This window comes from Ictidomys tridecemlineatus, chromosome 2, assembly GCF_052094955.1.
Source record: "Ictidomys tridecemlineatus isolate mIctTri1 chromosome 2, mIctTri1.hap1, whole genome shotgun sequence".
In the NCBI taxonomy this organism is placed as follows: domain Eukaryota; kingdom Metazoa; phylum Chordata; class Mammalia; order Rodentia; family Sciuridae; genus Ictidomys; species Ictidomys tridecemlineatus.
Window position 1 is genome coordinate 147,200,717 of NC_135478.1, and position 17,890 is coordinate 147,218,606.

At 39.1% G+C, this 17,890-nt stretch overlaps 1 protein-coding gene across 4 annotated transcripts in view; it reads left to right on the forward strand.

The window, feature by feature from the left end:
• Jazf1 (JAZF zinc finger 1) overlaps positions 1 to 17,890 on the forward strand; it is a 327,034-nt gene that overhangs the window by 99,853 nt on the left and 209,291 nt on the right. Inside the window, exon 1 of one of the 4 annotated variants that reach the window (XM_078039928.1) lies at positions 8,007 to 8,048. The exons of the other annotated variants lie outside the window; for them this stretch is intronic. The gene's annotated coding sequence lies outside the window, so the exon portion shown is untranslated. Of the gene's footprint in view, positions 1 to 8,006; positions 8,049 to 17,890 lie in introns of those variants that run through there. 4 annotated transcript variants of the gene reach the window in all.

Below are 17,890 nucleotides of genomic sequence, written 5' to 3' on the forward strand. Positions count from 1 at the left end.
AGTCTATTTTCGTTGTATCGTTAGACTTGGTATCATCAAATATAAAATGTAGAAAAAACACCTGTCATCCCTAAGTGGACAGGTATTCTTGGCCACCAGTCCGCTTCAGGAATAAGACATGGCCCAGTGTGAACTGGCTGAGTCAGGAGACAGGCCCTGCATCTTTAAAATGACTGCTCACTCTGAGGCTAGACAGAGAAGGGAGCCTGCACAAACGGCCAGAGATGGGAAGACAATGGGAAGCCAAGAAAAGGTTTCAACATCATCAGACCCATGAAATGTTCCAAAGAAGTCAAGTATTCAAGGACTGCAGTGGTGAATGGTAGTCTCTCCCACCCTGCCCTCCACCACACACCCATATGCTTTATCCTGAAGGAGGCAATCCTCTGGCATGATTTGTATGGAAAATTCTATTAAATTTTACATTTTGTCAGAGGGGAAGGGTCTAGGAAAACAGTTTTTCTGACTCCATATATATTCTCACAAGCATCCAATGTACTTTTCTAAAATAACCTAGGGAATTTTAAATAAGAAACATTTGCTATCTCAAGATGTAGTATTTTCAGGTTACAAGAATTTATTGAGATTGACTTGTCTTAGCCATTAATATTACTCTAGTCATTGATTTACTCAGTAAACATTTACTACTCTATTATCAGTCAGGCATGTGGATTACCAGGATTTTTACTATGTTGACCTTATGTGAAGAGAGTAGAGGAGTGCAGAGGTTCAGGGTTATGAGACTATTATAATATGTGAATTTACAGAAGTAGAGACAATTCAGTCTGTGTGAACCAGGTAATCTAATGTCCTCATGGTTGAATATAAAAGAAGTAGAACAATGTAATATCTCAGATTCCTACTGATTCTAAATGTCTTTTCTTCTGGTTCTAGAATACAGGCAAATTTATGAATGGATTTTTGTTCCTACAATTCATGAACAATTTCACTGACTTGAGCATCTATGTTCAAAGTAGGTGAGAGTAGGACTTTCAACCAGCACTCAGTAGACCTCCTGCTATTCTTCTTGTATGGTTCTTCCACTGTGAAGAATTATTTCTCATTGTTCAGTGGTGCAGGAAAATGATCAGGAGTATAGTGTCTAGAGTCATGTTCACAAATTTAGGGGTTTTTTTCCCTTAAATTTACTGTCAATTCTGTATCTAAATGCAGATTTTGATATGGTATCAAGGAAAAACAGTATATATATATTTCATTGTATACTCTGTGTCAATATTCTCTTTTAATCTATTAATGGTCACATAAAAATAATCTTTGATTCACAAGTTTTGTCTTTTGGGTAGCATTGCAGCCTTCTTACCACAAGAGGGCAGCACAGGTGATTGCATGAAGGAGATGGCTTCTGCAGCACCGCTGACACTAAATGTTTGTGATGCTAGTTTGCAGCTTACAAGGCATTTTCACACGTGTGTGTGTGTGTGTGTGTGTGTGTGTGTGTGTGTGTGAGAGAGAGAGAGAGAGAGAGAGAGAGAGATAGTCACAGTGGACATTTGTGAGAGTTAAATTGGGCATAATTATTCCCAATTTATAGATGGATAAACACAAGGCTCAAAGATGACTTGATACAGTTGCACAGCTAATAAATGACATTCAGGTCTCTTTCCATTATACCGCCCTGCCATAAACAGGACATTATCATTAGCCCAGTGTCCTCCTAAAGTAGATGTTGGGGGCAGCGCATCTACAAAACCATCTGTTCTTTTTTGTTTTGTTTTGTTTTTTTGTTTTCTTCAGCTCCAGAAAGATGGGGAACTCTGGGAACTGCTTGTCTCATAAGGACCACCATGTATGTCCTTCACTGCAGTCTCAGTTGTTTTGACACAGATTATAGTTAATAGTCTTCAATAGTTAAGAGATGGAGTGGATGACAAGAAGGATCAAAATGAAGGGGAAAGCAGGACCTGGATCTGAGTACTCCAAATGACCACTCCCCCAGTTTCCATGGTGAACTGGGAAATTCCCTGCAGACTCCCAGAGCTCCAGCTTCTTATTTAGGAGGTTTTGAAGGAGACAGCAGAATATAGTAAAGGTGTAAGTGAGGCTAGATCAGAACTAAATAAATGTCCTGTTATTCAATATACAAATGGAGTTTTTTTTTTCTAAACTCCTCATCTGCAAGACCTATAATACTACTGGGTGATCTGCAGAAAGCCAGATAAATGGTCACTTTGCTGGGTGACTTACCTATAGAATTAATTCTAACAGGATTTTGCCACTTTTTTATTTTTTTGGTAGATTCTATGAGTTAATTAATTTTTAGATCTTTTATTCATTTGTTGAAAAGAAAAAAAGAAAAGATTCAAGTAACAACCTTTGGTTATACCAACAGCCCAATGATTCATGAATTCAGACCTGAAACCAAAGTAGGTACAATCAATATGTGAAAAATAGGTGCTGGCTAATTGCCTTTTTGAATCGGTAAAATAATTAAAGCCTTTATAGTCAGGCCAATTAATGTATTGCACATCTGTATGGCTGGCTTAATAAGGAAAGTGCTTGAGAAAGACAAAATTCCAAGACCAAAAGCATCTAATAGCTGAAAAAAAAATTTTCCATGTAGTTGATTAATTGTGTTCCTCTTTTTCTCTTCAAAGACTAAACACTAACTAAATTCCTCCAGTCCGTGTGGGTCCAGTTTAGTCAGCATTCCCATTGTAAAGTGCCAGTGTTATAATTTTTCATTCATCATTTTCTTAAATTCCAATGTGTCATTGTTGTGTTTAGGAAAAGAATACAAATATTTATTTTAAACATGTCTTGAAACAAATTCTTGGTGGAGGGTAGAGCGCTCCAGTGCTGTGCAGCTGGGTTGCAGGGCTTTCAAATTGGTTGTTGTCTGCATATTAAGTCCTCTGCAAATACTCAGCAGAAGCCCTCTTGACAAGAAGCCTCTGAATATGGATTTATGCAATAGCATGTAATGTTAACTGTGGACCGACTCTCATCTACCAGGGATGATTTCCCTATCGTACGTTTATTAAAAGATTCTAAACACATATTTGCACCATGTTTTCATGTAAGGAATCATTAACATTGATTTCCATGAGGGAATTTTTTAATGGGCAGAAGAGCAGTTTATAAGCATAACACAGTAAACACAATACAGCTAGAATACTCTGAAATCTGGTCAAATTCTCTTTCATTTTCATGTTGAGCATTTAGATAGCATGATTGTTATCCTAATCGGAATTCAGAATTCACATCTCGTTCTGATTGCCTTAAACCATTTTTTGAATTTCATCAGTCTCTTGAGTGAACCTATCACAGGAGGAATTGAGTATTGGCTTTTCTTTTCCCCCTTCCCTTTTCCTTCTGGTTAGCCTGCATTGAACCTTTGGCCTTACCCCAAGTGTATGGGTGGTATATGTTTTTAAATTGATATATTAATGTTGAATTTTTATTGTCACAGTTTCTGTTCGTGCTCCTTTCAAACCTTTCATTTATTTGTTTCTGAACCTTGGATATCTCATAAAAATGTCACCATTGTGGTTGAACATTAAGCACCTTCCCATTTTGCTCTGGGCCGTTGAAATAAATTTGGACCAGGTGCTCTGCTCATAATGGAGCCCCTTGAAGTGCTCTGATAATGAGCCGGGAGCGGAAGCTGTCAGCCTTCAGCTGGCTTGAAGAATGCAATTAGAGCAGTTTTAATACTGCAGAGGGACCTCATCCAATCAAGGCCATTTGACTTCAACCAAGTCTCGAATCCTAAACGTGGGCTTCGAGCATGTCAGCTTCATCTCTGCTCTTAGGATGGGGAGAAGTGTTCCTATACTATGGATGGGTTTTTGAGCCCAAGAGGGGAAAATAAAATGCTCTGAATAGAAATGGAGGTTCTCTATTTCTTATCTCCCCTGATGATGTCATTATGACCTGATTTATGATTTGATGTCAACCAAGATAACTAGTGTCAATTTTAGTTTCAAATCAATCAAAGATGTAGCAAGCTTATTTCTAAAAAAAGCCACCCTACTGGAATAGTAGCACAACCTTTCTTTTAATGGCAAGAAATTGTATTCATCTAAATATCCATTAATATGGCAAGTGTGTAAATAAAGTATATTCACCACAGGAAATGCTATGCAGACTTTAAAAGAATAATGTTATCCATTTTATGTTGTTTAAATAAATCAAGACAGTTACAGATCAGCCTGTATAGCATGATATCTATATTATATAAATATAAATATATACATATTTTTTAAACCAATCAACTACAATCTACATTTAAAGGCACAGAGAAAGTTTGACACCAAACTGGTCAAAATAAGGAAAAGTGGGAATGGGGAGGTTACATTTTTTAATCTATACAAGTATATAAAAATATTTTCTAATATTTATCTTGCCATAATTTGTGTATTCTCAGGGCAGGTCAACTCACTGTCAGGTAGGTGACTTATTGTAAGTATAGTCATGAGCTTTTGTGAACAGAAGAGGGAAGGAGGAGTTTTAGTTTCTCACAGTAATGGTGAGTTTGTTCCTGAGTGGAGCTTCACATTCTGCACTTCAGAAAACCCCGCCAGCAGTCTTGCTCAGCAGATGCTGTTGTGTTTTACACCTGAGGACACACAGGTGATTTGCCACATCTTGAGTTTGAAGTTATAGGCTAGGATGGGAACCCAGGTCGGCACGGCCCCAGAGGCTGTGCCTTGGCCCCTTCCCTTGTCCCCAATTAGTTTCTGAGGAGAGTTCTTTAAAAGAAGGTTTAATTTCCAGGGCCACCTAATCGTTCACCCTTGAGTTCTTTCCAGAAAACGAGGACATGGTTGAGGAGTAGTTGTTATTGTGTTGAGGAGTAGTTGTTATTGTTATCTTGCTTGGGCTGATCATTGCAAAGCCTGGTTCGGCTGTGCCCCGTGGGATCCGCGGTGGCTTCTCCAGGGAGTTGAGCCTTTGTCCTAGGTTGAGGCAGTGTATAAGGTGTCAGTTCAGTTTCATCTGAAGTGCAGTTGAAAAGATAAGTGATTTCACGCAGCCGTCAAGCCACAGATGTCTTCATTAGAAATGTGTGCAAAATTTAAAGACCAGGATAAGGATAAAAGTGTTATTTTATAAATACTCAAGTGCTAGACAGTAGCTTAGTCAAATAGGTTGATTTTTAGCTAGTAAGCCACAAATTTTATTATTCCATAAAATAAGAAGCTTATCAATAGACTACAAATCTCTCTCTCCTCTCTCTCCATACATATATTTATTTCTGTTTTTCTTTTTTTTTTTAACATCTACATTTTTTTTTTCCTGTTTTTTCCGTAGATCTTTAGTTTGGATTTCTGCTTCACACAGGACGATTTCTTGTTGGTCTTTTAAGATGTTATGTACAATATTAAAATCCCATATCTGTTTCACAGATTCAACTTTGGTATTATTCCTATGAAAGAAATCATCGCTCAGTTTAGCCACAGATGAGGTTCATCCAGTGACCTGAACTAACATTTCATGGTCCCTCTGACACTATGACACTGACTTGTGAACTCATCTGGGGCAAAGAAATGTATTTGCACCAAACAATGTGAACATCCTTGCTCAGGGGGCTAGAAAGCAAGGCAGAGAGAAGCTTTGAAAACTTTGCATTGATGCTCCTATAATGCTGTAATTTAGCTATATTTTTAAACGGAGCATAAAAACGCAATAGAATATATCGGAAGGGAAAAAAAGCTTCTGATGTTTTTAACTGAAGTGAACTGTTTTTTTCTTTTTCTATTTGAGCATCTACACCAACTTGGATGACTGAGTTTACTTGGTATTTGGGTTTCTTATACAATTTCTTCCTAATTTTGCTTTTTTAGTGTTACTGTGTTTCATTTTATATCAGCCTCTTTGACCATATAATCATGAGACTGTCATTTAAACTCCTCTCCTTTTGCTGCAAAGAATAATTCACAAATCCAGGGGTTTCTGCATGTAATGATTCATTTCTTTGAAACCGGCCACAACAGAATGGCTGTCCCTCTTGGGGGCTGCCAGCCAGCATTCCCCAGGCAGGGAGGACACTGCAGATGTAAAGTCACTGACATAAACAGGTACCTTCAGTGTGATGAGGCACGAGGGCCTCTTATCCCGTCAATAAGCATACACTTTAGTGCTTTTAAGTGCACCTTGTGACACTGTCCAAGGGGAGAGCACTTTAAGCCAAATCATTAAGAGGGGCTCACTCCAACAAACTGCTTTGATTTAAAGTGAAAATAAAGCAAAATCAAAGATTCATGACCAGAGAGTCAGGCTGGAAGTAATGTGGTCCTGACTTTGATTTGTGAACCGTGGGCACTTCCTTGCAGGGGGAAGGGGATCAGGAGGCAGCTAAAGTCACCACCCTCGGGGCGAAGCTGAATACTGGCTCTCCTCTCAGAAGGGAAATGCAGATAGGAAGGAGCCCTAATAACAGCAGCCATGGCAGGGTGGGTGGGCCCTGTGGGAAGTCCCCAAAGACCGAATGCAGCCAGGCTGCTACAAGACGTGCTAACTCAGCACTGTGTAACATCTCCCGATAGCCAAAGCTTATTAAAAAACTTCTAGGGTTGAACAGGGTCCTTGGGCCACTCTGATCTAGAAAATAGCAGTGTTGAGATGTGTTTGAGAGAAAGACTGCAGTCACAACTTGCCTGCTGCTTTTGCCCACAGATTATGTGGATTTTCAGTCACCTGTCTTCACTGGGAGGTAGACAGGAGGCTGGGGAGGGGGAACAAGATGAGACAGGTGATCTTTGTATTTTTCCCAAATATAATTGTTTTTATGCCTTTTGCACAATTTCATCACAATTTCAGTTTAAAAAAATATGTACAAAGAGTCAAATCTGGAAGGTGCATGCATGTGTATATGATATAGTTTATTTTTAAAAATCATAGTATGTGCACATGTTAAAATATTTAAATACTACAAAGAAAAGTAAATTTGTATCCTCTTTTGTTCCCCTAATTTTATTCCAGTATTTTTAGACCTTAAGTATGTATATCTCTACTTCTAAAATGTAGAGGGTGAGAGCTGAGTTATGAGTAATTTATGCTTTATTCTTTTTGTCTATATCTGCTAATTTTACAATAATTTATAGTTTCTTTTAAGATTTTTACAAGTATGTCTGGGGACATTTATCTCAAAGACAATTTACATGAAAGACCGGACTTAGGGAATTGTTTTATGCTATTTAAGCATAGAGTTGCACATAGCCATATCCATAAGTAAATGTGGTAACAATTATTTTCAATGAACTTTATTCTTCAGCTTGAACAGATTAAACTCTGTAGTGGGCTCATGCTATTTCTCTAATTGCATTAATTATTTATTACATACTGCCATTTCATACAGTTCAGTGGGTTTGGGGGAAGTTGATTATAGCAGTTTGTTTCAAGTCAGTTTTACACCCTGGGTTGACAACATCATCACACTTTCTCACTGAAATGAAAGAGCTGGAATAGTGCTCGGGGGCAATTATAGCAGATGCAGGTTGGAGGTGCGGGCAGGGTTTGAAGCCTGTGTATGGTATTTGGAGCATGACCCAATTTATGCAAGTAATGTGTATGGCCTTCATCCATCTTCTCAGAAGTTCTTCTCTTTGGTATATATTTCAGAACGGAAAACGTTCTAATTTAGACATTTTAACTCAGGAGCTTTGTGCTCTCCAGGCTATGATGCTAAATTCACAGCATCAGGAATTTCTTCTTCAACATTTTTGGTGTTAGGAAAAAATAAAGTTAAAATCAGCTTATTTTTATGGTTAGCAGTTTTATTCCGTATTTCGGGATAGGGAGTACCCAGCACATGGTAAATACGTGGCCCCTACAATGCCGAACCCTGTGCACAGGGGCGACAGCAAAGTCTCCCTCTGAGCCCTGCACCGGAATGGCACAAATCGAAAGCAGCTTCCTCCTCGCAGTTGCGTGTTTTCTGGTTGCACATGTGCCCCCTTTTCCATGTTTCCTGTTTTTGTAAAAACAAGCATATTTTTGTCATCACCTCCAAGCCCTTTAATCAGCTGTAAGAGCTGTCACTGGATGGAAGGTCCCTCTGTGTCTTTGTGTGTGGGTGGCAAATGGTAAGTGAAAGGTTTCTCTGAAATCTTGGCAGGTTGGGAGCTGGGTTAAAAATACTCGCATGGAAAATGTTAATGTTTGTGTATTAATATGTCTATTGAAAAACCAAAACCTTTCCAAATGGTTCTAAGAGAAAGAAAAGAAGGGAGAGTTGAATTATAAAAGTTTGAGAAGAGGATTAACGATTTGGGGAGGGGGAGGAGGCAGAAATTTCAGAAGACTCTGAATTCAGCCATTAAGTTGAAGAGTCCCAGGGTGTCTTGGTTGATGGAGGCATAGCTGCTAAAGGTATGGTATTTTTGTCCCGTGGGCAAAAGCAGAGAAGAAATATGTTATGATCTGAATCTCTCCAACATATTAGGCTCTTGCCTCTATTTTGGTGCCACCTTTTCCCGTGCAGTACACTCACGATGGCACCTAGACTGGATCTGTCTGCATCACTCAGCATTGCAAGCTGACATGGAGAGCTTCGCTGCATCCGGGAATCTGGCTCTCAAAACCCAAGTCCATATTAAGCAGCTGCATTCACCCAACAGGAGCCCTCTGTTTATCTTGCCTGTACCTGGCAACCACTTCTAGTTAAGATGCCTGCTGCTCATGGCCCTGTTCCCACTAAGGTATTCATAGCTTTCATTCCTGTCAATCAAATTTATTGAGTGTCTGCTCAGTGTGTGCAGTGTGTTAGTGCAGGGGATACAAAGAGGAATGAAAACATGGTCTGTGCCCTCGAGGAGTGCACGTTTTTAATAGGGCATTTTGGACAAACTTCGTGTTTGGGACATGGTGAGAAATAAGCCTTGTACTTGTGAAATTGTAGGCTTTGTGGATAAATGCTGTGGAGAGAATTTGGCCTCCTCCCACTGTCTGTGTACTCTGTGCCCCTGGCCCTCTGTGGTATTCAAATGCCAGAGCCCCCTCTTGACAATCTCTAGAAGGTGGTCCTGAGGGTGAGATCTGTTTTGAAGTATAAGAAAGGGCTAGATGACTTGGGGGAACTTTCTTCAGACCAACGGCCACTGATAGCCTGCCCAGGAGCCAGGCATTGGGCAGAATCACACTGGGGACTGCAGGGACTGGATGGTGGAAAATTTTATAAAAACATCTGTTCTCTTTGGATGGTCCAAATATCTTCAAAAACATTTACTTAGTCAAAGCTCATATTTCATAAAACCTTTTGCAAATATCTAGAAGTTTTTCTTCTTCTTTTCCATGTGGACATGGAAGGAAAGGAGAGGAAAATGTGGCCACATGTATGTTTTCAACTTCTTATTTCCAAGTATTTAGTTTTTTTAGGCACGAGAATCAATCGGGTCACTTCCAAGAAGTATGCAGTGTCTCTCGATGGTTCTTTCTCTCTCTTTTAAGATAGGTGAAGTCTTAACAAGGAAAAACTCTTCTAACACAGTGTGGCAAGATTACTGCAATGATATCAAGCTGTAGTTTTAATTGCTTGGAAATAAATGAAGAAAAAGGTTCACAGCTGTTTGAAAGTGAGGATCAATCAAGGGCAAAGCAACAAAAAAATTCCCCTTTCCTGGGATTGCTGCCAGGATGCCTCTCTCCACTTCTAAGGAGACTCTTTACAAAGTGCACTTTGCATCGAGCAGAGATTCAGAGGAGATGCAGGGTGACCACAAGTGGCCTTATTCTAGTCTCTAGGCCTCTAGGTCAGGTGTATGGAGCTCACAATCAGACAAACTGGGACAGCCGGGACTTCTCTGGGGACCAGTGTGTTTTGTTCAAACTTGGGGGTATGAAGTTTTGAGAAGAACACACTCATGGTGAACTGAACATGGAGTGTTCCCAGGAAAAAAAAAATGGGCCCAGAGTCAAATGCTCATGACTTCTGTACATGATGGTCTCTAAATCAGGATAAGAGTAAAAACAAGTTCATTTCTCCAGGGCTAGAGTGGGGAGATATGCAAAAGATGGAAACAATGACTGGGAAAAGGCGCTGGGATTTAAATTAGAAATGAAGGAGCATGTAGCTTTGGATCCCACTGGCTGGTTTCGATGTGGAGGTGACCCAGAACCACCACCCCTTCCTGTGGTGGTCATGAGCTTGCTGGGTCATCTGCGAGGTGGGTGGAACTGTGATGTTATTGTCACTGAACAATCTGCTGTAGAATCTGTAACGAGGATCCTGATATCTAGAGCCCTGGGATCATCTTAGAAATGAAGTAAATAAATTCTGTAAGATTTTCCCAGAGGAGGACTTGATCCAGTTCACGGGATATTCATTCATTCACGTGCAGTGGCCATGATGTCAGGCAGCATTTTGAAACCGTGCTCACAGGATGACTCAACTGGCCAGGGCCATCTGTCCTCACATCAACTTTTCCACAATCCCAGGGGAAAATGTGGGGCAACGGTTGACACCCCAAAAGACTTTGTGTGGTTGTAAAACAAAGTTGCCCACAGCTTGTTTATCAAGGAGTGTGCACTCTCCTCGAACTCCCAATGCATTCCATTCCCTAGGCCCGTGATCCCTCTACGTTGCCAATGGGGAGAGGTATCCAAAATTTCAACCTCTATATTTTCTCTATTTATCCTGCTCATGAGCTTTTCATATGGCCCTGATTAAAATTTTAATTTATTAGTGAGTCAAATCTTATTAGTAGCACTCCAACTATCAGACATGAGATCAGCAAGAGGTCTGTGGGGAAGTTCGCCTTTGTGCCATCTAGAGAAGATTCTAATTAAATGAGTGGGGGTATTAATATGATAAGGGGAATGTTTTAACCTCCCCCTCGAGCACAATGATGGGGCAGGGAAGCAATTTCAGTGAGGATTATATTTATCCTAATTCAGTGCTGTTCAGAGCCAGGCTTTTCTACCTCCATCTGCCTTGGGCCTAATACATGATAAAGCTCTGCTTGTTTTGCTGGAGTGGACACATGCCTGCATTTTTCTCTTTCAGTTGCTCTCAGGTGGTTTCACAGCTGAGGATGGAGGGCAGCATGACAGAGACCCCCCTGTTCAAGAGTGAGGCAGGGATGGATGAGTTAAGTGGCAGGAGCATCAATCTTGAATAGGGATTGGCCCTGTGCAGAGAGATTCCACTGGTACTCACTGCTTCTCTAGTTCTGGGTAAGATGAGGCCCCTTTGGATAGATTCTGTAGGATTTTTTTTGGAAGGAAGTAACAAACTATTTTCCCTTTTAGAGTTCTAAAGCAACAATAAGAACAAGACCACTGTCAGTAGCCATCTCTGGAGAGTGCTGTTCTTCCTGTTGTGAGTTAGTAATCGTGAGCTCAAGCTTGGAATAAGCACAGGTTCTTCTGTTCTGAAGGGAGATCTTACAATATTTTGGTTGAGCATCACCATTTGTTGCGAAAGTTCCCACCTTTGTGGTCGATGTTTTTCTTTTTTTGTTTGTTTGTTTTGGTACCAGGGGTTCTTAACCACTGAGCCATATCCTCAGTCCTTTTTTAGATTTTTCATTTGATTTTGAGACATAGTCTCACTAACTTGTGGCTGAGGCTGGCTTTGAACTCAGGATCCTTCTGCCTCGGCTTCCTGAGCTGCTGGGTTTGCTGCATGCTTTTCAAGTTTCATCAGTGATCTGGGGCTGCTCAGAGCCTTTCCAGTATTCTTTTACAAAGTATCCAGAAATATTTGAAATACCTCTGGTGAAATTCTATGGCTTAGAGATTTGTTTCTGTAATTGTTAGAATTCAGAGCCTCCTAGGTGTTAAGGCTTAGGTAATATGTTAAGCAAAGATGGAATCGAATCGGCCTGGGGGTGATTTTCTTAGCCTTTCTAAACTCTTGGTTCTAGAATAAAAATAAAAACAGATAAGAGAACTAGTGAGTTCCTTGATTACGTTTAGTAGTCCTCCTGTGAACACTTAACTGTGTTCTTGGCAAGTTTTGTGATCCAATCTGGTCCAGTATTTTTGTCACAAGTAAAAATTTGCTCAACTTTCTTCCTGCTGCTCCCACCCCCACCCTCTTCTGTCCAATCAAAAAGGAACATTGTTTGGGAAAGGAAGAGACTGGGAAAAACAGCCCCAGGCTACATAGCTAACACACAAATAAAACATGGAGTTTTATTTTCTCAGCTTTTTTCCACTTATAAAGAAAGACAAATGTAAGACCTATATAACTTGCAATTTCCTAGGAAAGAAAGGCATGCCATATTTTGGTGAATTTTCTTTTTCTCTAGCTTAAATCACACTCATGCTTGTGATTTTATCAGCAAGCTAACTAGAATTATTTTTATTTTTTTTTTAGTTGTAGATGGACACAATACCTTTATTTTATTTATTTTTATTTTTATGTGGTGCTGAGGATCAAACTCAGTGCCTCACATGTGCTAGGCAAGCGCTCTACCTCTGAGCCACAATCCCAGCCCCAACAAGCTATCTAGATTTTAAGCAGAACTGAAATTTTCAGAATAGTTGCAGAATTTCTGAGTTATCCCTACTGACTTACTAATGCATCTGGTGGTAGGATGGTGACATTTAAGGTTTGCCCATTGTCAGGGAAAGGTTTATGAAAACAGTGTGTTTGTTCCATTCCTTCTCTTCCCTTGCCTTCCAGAATGTTCTTGGAGGCTCTCCCACTTTATCTCACCCACTCCTCTACTCTGAGGATCTCACTTTGCTTACATTTGTCAAGAACTCCACGCCATGCTTCTCAGGCCCACGTAAGGCCCCCTTGTGGCCTCTCCTCCTATTCAGAACTAACCATTCCCCTGTAGGATTCCCCAAAGACGCCATAGATTCCTTAGGGAGAAAGTCATCTGACTGATGACGCAGCCATTGTATTTGTGAGTAGTTGTCTGCCAGGCTCTCAGGCCATGGAGGTAAAGGAGACCCAGGCATTCCCCTGATAGAGGAAGCCTACATGCAATTTAGGTACTCTCCTTGAATGAGTTAGCACTGTTGATCTATCAGGCCCTTCCAACTTTCAGATTCTTAGAAACAATGCATAATCCAGTGGAATGAATCTGTAATGGTGGAATTTGAGATATGCGCTATTAAGCTGCTCAAGAATATTAAAGGCAGAGGGATCCACTGGTCCCTCTAAAATTGTACCTTGTTTATTCCACCTGTCCTTAAGACCAGTCATGGTCATTTTTAGAATTAAAAGAAACTTCTAGAAGGTCCTCACTTTCCTAATCTGTGAAAGGAGACTGAGTTAGATCTCAATAATGTCTCTTTCTGGTTGATCCTATGTTCATCACATTTCATTTGGCAGACTCCGGAGGCACAGGGAAGCTGTGGGTTTGCTTTCTCACTTATTATGTTAGGTTGAAAATTTGTAGAATTTCTCACGGCCACATTTTAGAGTGTATTGCTTTTTCTCCCTTTTTCCAGGGAGAAACTAGTTTTTGCTGACTGGATGATGAGTAGGACTGTGTTTCTTTCCTTTTCTTCTAGTTCATGGTCACTTTCCAGAAATGTTGCTTTCTGCTCACAAGGTAGAAAAGGAATTAGAAAAGCATTTGCCAATATAAGATAGTTTACAGAATTTCCTTCTTTTAAATTTTATCTTCATTTCCTAGTGGCTGGCTAGTGTAGAAAACATTGAAGTTTGAAATGTATTTCTGGTTTTTAAAAAAAAATTTTTGTAGTTGTAGATGGACAGAATGCCTTTATTTTTTTGTTGTTGTTAATTTTTATGTGGTGCTGAGGATCGAACCCAGTGCCTCACGCATGCTAGGCAAGCGTTTTGCCACTGAGTGTCAGCCCCAGCCCTTTATTTCTATTTTTGTGGGAAATTAGCTTACTTAAAATTAAAAGATGGGAATAAGGAAATATGTGGCTGAATTTTTCTGATCATTGAGGGGTGTTCCATATATTTGGTTTTCTTTCTTTTTTTTTCTTTCTTTACTTCCTTTTTCCCCCCACATAAATTATGCCTATTTCAGTCATTTATACTTTTAAAAATTATAATTTAGAAGATGCCTAATTTTTTTTTAACTCTTAACAGTTATCATCATTAGACTGGTCTGACCTTTGTGGATAATTTTGGGGTAGAAAGAATAGAGCATTTCTTATAGTCGCCTCTTGAAAACCTGTGCTTAGATATGATATGCAACTCATTACATTTAAAATTCCATTGTGATAACTTTCAAATGGTGGCATTTCTTAAGGCTTCCCCCATGTCATAGAGACATATTTAAATTGGAAACTATTTACTCAGGGAATCTAAAATGTTACTGAGAATACAGTTGTAAAATGTCAAATTATTTGCATGCTGGTGAACTGAATGTCCTAAAAAATTTTTGTAATATCAGATATTTGCTTGTTTCCCTTACCAAGGAATATGGGAAAATACTTAAAATGAACCACACGGCATTATTCATTTTCCCTTCTATTTTTGTACATTAACTGCTATGTTATTGGTAGACTTTAGTTTAATTCAGCTTCTATATTTAAGAACTCAAATCAAAATGGATGTGATATGAAACTTTTTTCTTGTTATTCTTGAAGATATTGGATTCTTTCTTGCTTCCAGAATACACAGGCTGTGCATTGAAGAGGTATTTAATAATGTTGGTCAGTAATTATAAGGGCAATTCTTTTGAGAACTTTTTGGTTATCTCTTGTTACCAAGTTTCCCTTCTATTTCCCTCTTTTCTCCTCCGTGTTCTGGCCCCGTTTCAGTTAGTAGAAGGCAGGGTTCTTCATTCATTATGCCACAGTTGTTAGTTTAGGATCTATCTAATATTGGGCCCTCAAAGATCACTGGATAAATGGACAGATAATCCGTATTTTCAAAAGCACTTCCAGTTATCTTAGTTGTAAATTGTTGCCCTGGAAGTAATTATAATACTCAAATTCCTATAAAAATAACAGTTTAGAATAAGGCATGCTGAAATATTCTATTTGTTATTTTGAAATTATGACCTAATTGCTAACTTTTCTTTGTGGAAGGAAGAAGAGTGTGAAAAGAGGATGAAATAATTAAATTGACTTTAAATCCTTGCATAAGCAACATACCTAGCTTAGAATTTGTTCATGTGAAATAATAAAATCAACTTGGATAATATTCCCCAGTGTCAAAGTTTTTCAAAGCATGTGAAGAACATGGTAGTGGGCCAGCATTTTAGCTGAAATATACCTGACTACATTTCCATTTTTTTAATATTTATTTTTTAGTTATAGGTGGACACAATATATTTATGTGTTGCTGAGGATCGAACCTAGTGCCTCACACATGCTAGGCGAGTGCTCTACCTGTGAGCCACAAACCCAGCCTAAGTAGACTCCATTTTTTAATAGTGCAGTAAGTGATGTATGATGAAGAAAGAGTTTGTGACTAGGGATTCATAAATGAAGAGTTAAACACTGTGTTCCAGAGGCAGAATCCACACAAGAATTTAGGAAGAGGAAGTTTAATATCAAGAACTGCAAGTTGAACATCCCTTACCCAAAATGCTTGGAATCAAGCATTTAGAAATGTTTCAAAAATTCAGCTTTTTTTTTTTTTTAATTTGAAATGGGACCCAAGTCTAAACACAAAATTCCTTTATGTCTCATATACACTTTATAATCATAAATTTTGAAAGTACTTTTATATATAATATTTTTAGTTATTTTTTCACATGAAACAGTTTTATGGTGTGGAATTTTCTCATTGTGATGTCATGTCAGCACTAAAAATATTTTGGATTTTGGAATTTTCAGGATGAGAGGCGCTCAGTCTATATTAAGCTAAGATAGAAGAATTAACTGAGAAGATGTCAGGAAAACTGATTCTAAAGAATACCATGGGGCTGAAGAAGAATACCCAAGGAAGGGCAGGCTTGGAAACATACACCCCAACGCTGGGGTTTAGGTTGCTGTGGAGAGGGGTGGGTGGAACTTGCTGGCGATGGCAGAAAAGTTCACTGGGTTATCTGGGTCACAGCTGGCCCTGAGTTGCAGGAAACTGCCCTCTGCGGTACAGGCTGGCTGTAGCTAGTGGGCTGTTGGAGTGTCCCTGTGGGCACAGGCCTATAGCATGTACGTCTGTCCCACAAGGAGGAAACTGTGCGCCCTGACTTGGTTACCTGATCACTAAGTAACTGAGCGCTCTGGATGCACAGCTAGAGCAGAGCCCACCAGTTGTTCTTATATACATTTCCCTGAGGCATCATGAAGCAGGAGCCAGAAAACAGTGAAAATACACAGTGGAAAATACAGTGTGCTGGAACCACTGCCATGTCCCTGCAGCGCCCTCTACCGACAATGCCTAGTATGTAACTCACAGTAAAGAAGAAAGGCCAAGAGTCCAGTCCCTTATCACAAAGCACCTCTTAGAAGGGGTGAATTTGGAGTTGAGCAATAAGAAACTAACTGGCACATCCTCAAACCCCAATTTAGACAAATGTGTGCTCGTTTATTGTTGTTAGGAAAAATTATAAACAAATCAACAGGAGTATATTTCTCCTGTAGGGATGACGCTCTATAACTGAAAAATCTGTTATAAATTATATGTATCTATTATAAATATATAATGGCAGTGTAAATTGAACACTCAATGAAAAGTTGTGTTTGTAATATAATTTCCGAACTTTATTTTTAAAATATGTACATATCAAAGTCAATAAATACCCAACTCATCGTACTAAAGCGATCCCTTTCATTATATACATAGTACATGTCTTTTTACATTATTTATAATGTATTGGCTTTTTATTTCTCAACACAGACACCCTGGGTCTGAAAACCCTATGCCTCTTATTTGTGCATCTCTACCTCAGGAGAGCAATATTATGTTGCTAATGATAATACTAGCATTTTTTTTTGAGTGCTAACACATTCTAAGTACCTTCTATTTAATTTAATCCTCACAAAAAACTATGTGTGAGGTGAGTACTATTCTAGTTCTTATATACCAGATAGAAATATTGACTTTAATATAACTTCCAAAGGCTATAACTATTAAGCAGGAAGTTGAACTCAGGCAATTTGGTTTCAAAATTCTCATTCTGAACCACTATAAACCACACTACTGGAGGACGGGTGGAATGGGTTCTTTTTCAGTACTCTGTCATCTGATAAGACAGCAGGAAATGCTCATATGCTGTATACCAGAAAGATAAGCCAAGGGCGGGAGGCCAGCTTTTACCCTGAACTTGCTCTTAGATTTTTACAACCTCCAGAGGCACAGAAGGCGAGAATCCTAGGCCCACCCAAGTTGGATGGTATAATTAGCAAAATCTCCTCCTACTATGCAACTGGTCCCTCTAAGCTACATTCTCTTGGTAATGGCAAGCTAGGGGGAAAAAACCCGAGGCCCCTCCAAGGAAAACTTTCTGTCTTGAAACTTAGAGCTGTGTGGAGGAGCAAAAAATAAATCTCTTCAGAAAAATTGTAACCTCAGAGCAGCCCATGGATTTACAGCTAGAATTCACACTGGCTGAATGGTCAGAAAACATTCCACCAAGAATCTTGGCACCTAGCAGAAGCAAATACAGATTCTTTGTGGAGGAATCCACCTTAATTTGACCATAAAGAACCCTCACAGAAAAATTTCTAAAATATATTAACTCCCATTTGAAAATTCCAAAACATAAGAAAACAAGCCATCATGAGAGTGTCAACAGAATCAACCTGCAAAGGTATTAGATACTGGACTGGTCATATATAACAATAAAATAAGTATATTTACTGTGCTTTTTTAAGGGAAACATTGAAAATGTGTCTAAGGAGCCAAACTATGAAAATGACAAAGAAATTTTGAAAAAGAACCAAGTGTAATTTACATAAAGAATATAAAAACTGAAACTAAAAGATTCATAGGTAGTTCATGATAGATTAGACAGAATTGAAGAAAGAATTAATAAACTGGAAGATAAAATTGAGCAAGCTATTTAAAATGCAGTACCACAGGGGAAAAATATAG